The sequence below is a fragment of the Corvus hawaiiensis genome, chromosome 3, assembly GCF_020740725.1.
Source record: "Corvus hawaiiensis isolate bCorHaw1 chromosome 3, bCorHaw1.pri.cur, whole genome shotgun sequence".
NCBI lineage: Eukaryota > Metazoa > Chordata > Aves > Passeriformes > Corvidae > Corvus > Corvus hawaiiensis.
In genome coordinates this window covers 3,702,164-3,705,447 of record NC_063215.1, presented here as the reverse complement: position 1 = coordinate 3,705,447, position 3,284 = coordinate 3,702,164, and the positions used below count along the sequence as shown (strand labels likewise).

General features: G+C 57.1%; 1 long non-coding RNA gene across 1 annotated transcript; it reads right to left on the bottom strand.

The window, feature by feature from the left end:
• Nucleotides 1–200: 200 nt before the first annotated feature.
• Nucleotides 201–2,795, bottom strand: LOC125323028. The gene is made up of 4 exons (XR_007202334.1): nt 2,707–2,795; nt 1,616–1,703; nt 922–1,030; nt 201–445 (listed from the first exon to the last, which is right to left on the bottom strand). It is a non-coding gene; the product is annotated as an uncharacterized LOC125323028 (long non-coding RNA).
• Nucleotides 2,796–3,284: the final 489 nt, after the last annotated feature.

Sequence of the window (3,284 nt, the reverse complement as noted above, 5' to 3'; positions counted from 1 at the left end):
CACACAGCCTGGCCCAGCAGGCACTGCCAGGCTCAGCATCCCCAAAGCACGGCCAGGCAGCAGCATCCCCAGGGACACACACGCTGCTCACCGCCAGCACCATCGCCAGGGCCTTGTGCTGCCACCAAGCCAGTGCCACCCCCAGAGGCAGCAGGCACAGCACCCCTCCGGCAGCAGCACACGCACACACGGCCCAGCCCTGCAATGCCAACGTGCTCAAAGTCTTTATTCAAGCCGCGAAAAGCAGCCCCTGCCCCAGAGACACCGGCGCTGGCAGCAGAGGGCTCCAGCCCAGCAGCGCCCAGCAGGAGCAGCTGCCACTGCTGCTGTCACCGCAGCTGGGCACGGCACAGGCAGGGACGGGAGGGGACATCAGGAGATGGGTCCAGGAGCCAGAAGCGAGGGAATGTCCTGCTTGGGAATTTCAGGGTCTCAACCCCAGATTCTGCAAGAATAAAGGGAAAATAAGTCCATCAGCTGCTGTAAGTTGTCCTGCCACCCTCTCCCGCTGCCCTGCAATGCCCAGTGTGTGCTGCAGCAGACTCAGGCTCGGGGAGGTGAGCTGCAGTCCTTGGTGCAGACAGGTTGGACCTGGGCTATCTCAGTGCTGGCAGCCCTGGCTCCGAGTGTGTGCAGATGCAGCAAACCTGGATCATGTCCTCGGTGCTGCCCAAGGACAGCAAATGTTTCTCCCTTTGGTGTCTTGGGTGAGTTGGGAGGGCCTGGTTGTCCTGGGGCTGCTGCAGCCCCATTCAGGACAGCTCCAAATCCCCAAGGGCTTTTCCCTTCTCTTTCGGGCCTCTTAGACTAATTATAAAAGCAGGAGAGATTTTATCAGGTGTTTGCTAGAAAGAAATCAGTGACAGACCCCTCCGGGTAAAAGGAGGAAAATCTTTCTTCAGGCGGGGATCAGGTCCTTACCTTTTGCAGCACTCACTGACTGGTGAACATCTTCCAATAGCTGTTGAGGGGTCGCGACAAGGCCCAAAGTTGCAGTATCCCCGTTGGAGCGTGCATCTAAGCATATTCCCTTTTTCCATGGGGAAAGACACACACAGAGCAATTACAGCAACAGTCTGGCAGAGCAGGGTGTGCTTGCAGTCCCGCTGGCAGGCAGCGACTCCTCACATCCCAAGTCCCTGCCCTGGCTGTGCCATGATTTGTGTGACCTCTGATGCAAAGTCCTTGTGCAGCCCTTGCAGGGATCATCCCTTGGGCTGATGAGGTTTTGGGACACTCAGTGGATGAACCACTGGATGAGAAGGAACACCTTTGTGCCCCAGGCAACGCCCTCCATCCCAACAGCCCTGGGGCTCTCTGCCATCCCTGTGCAGGGCAAGAGATCATCCAGAGACTCCCAAACAGGAACAGCTGGGTGCAGGCTTGGAGCCTGAAACCAAACCCATTAATGATGCACAGATGGAGGTGGGATTCTGTCTGCATGGGATTTCTCCACCCCAAATCTGTGACCAGTTGGAAGATCACTGGAGAAACACCTTTGACCACAATGCCCTGTTATCGTCTCATCACTCCCACAAACAGTCTCTTCCAGGGACACTGAATTCCCTGCTGCTGGGGGCTCACACTTTCCCCATTTCCCCACCTCCATTCTCACCTGCAGCACCCTGCACCAGCAGGAGGATCAGGGGGAAGAGCAGGAACAGGATCTTCATGGCTGCTGCCTCTCGCGGCTCTTCACAGGGCTGCAGAGGGGACACCAAGGCAATGGGGACATGCAGGACCCCAGGTGGGGCAGGAGCCTGGGCTCTGTGGTTCACCACACTGCAGAGGGGCTGCTTCCAGCCACAGCAGATGATGATTCCTCTGCTGTTCAGTTAAAAGCTTTTCTTAGGTGTGTGCTGCACACCAAGCTTTGGGGGCGTTTCATGTCTCAGTCTCTTGGAAATCGACGGCCTCAGCTGATCCTTTTCCTTTAACTGCCTTGAAGGCTTCCCAAAGCCCTTCCCCAGAGAACTGATGGCAGTTCTAACATGGGGACAAGGGTTGCCAATTCAAACAAAACAGTGGACAGAGAAGTTTGGAATTGCGGAGGAAAAGCTGCCATTGAAAGTTATGGAGCTAAAGGACTGTTACTCCCTCAGGCTTCATGAATCCAACACATGTCCCAAAAGCCCTGGACCAATCCCCGCTGCTTCCCTGGGCTCAGCAGAGTCCTGCCAGCTCAGCCTGGCAGTGCCCATCCCCAGCCCCAGAGCATTCCCAGGATTCCCGGCAAAGACATTCCCCAGCCCCACACTTGCTGCCCCTGCCCTGGGCAGCACCGACCCTGCAAGCAGCCAGAGGCCAGGCAAGTGTCTTGGTGCCCAGAAATGGAAGCAGAAATCAGCCTTTGGAATTGCTGAAAGCCTGAAAGGATGGGAAATCTCAGTGCTGCTGTGGGAAAAGTGTCTCCCTATTTTGCCAGGGAAAGTCCCCATTCTCCCAACAATGATCTCGTCTCCCTCCTGCAGCATCAAGGCACTGTTCCAGTCTCTCCTGTGCTTAGGAAGACTCAGGTCAACCTTCCACAGGTTTGGGACTCTCAGACTCACATGAGGACTTTCACCCTCTTTCCCAGGAATCTCTGAGGGCCAAATTTTCCACCTGGATACTTCCAGCAGTTTGTCCTTCAGGAGACTCTGCTGTGCCAGGCTTTGAGCTGAGATGCTGAGCAGGCAGGATTCCAGAAAGAGACCCCACACTCACCTCCCTGGCAAAGATGTGGGTGCTCAGGCAGCAGCAACCCCAACAGGAATGGCTGTGTCCAGATGCCCCTGGGGTCAGGGAATGCTGCTTTGTCCCAACCACGCTGGATTTATAGCAGTGCTGGTGGGTGGGACAGGCCCCAGTTGCTGCTGGCACAAGTGCCCGGGGCCAACCCGAGAGTGCCCCATGTGCGTGGGGCTGCTGGGGCTGGCGCTGGTCCCTCCCTGCTGCAGGGACAGAGGCTGAGGTGCCTCCTGGGGCTGTTGCAATCGTCACCGTTGTCCCCATGCAACACCTCTTGTGACACCCGCGGCACAGCGGCAGCGGGCTGTGGGGCCAGCTGGGGAATCTTTGGGATGGGCACAGGAACTGCTGGGTGCAGCCACCAGCACCAGCCCAGGCCTGGGGGAAGCAGAATCCTTCCTCCATAGACTCATCCTTGGCTGCTTTGGATTGGAAGGGATCTTAAAGATCCTCTCTTTCCCCCCCTCCTGCCATGGGCAGGGACACCTTCCACTATCCCAGGTTGCTCCAAGCTCCGTTCAGCCTGGACAAGAAACACTTGGACACTTCCAGGG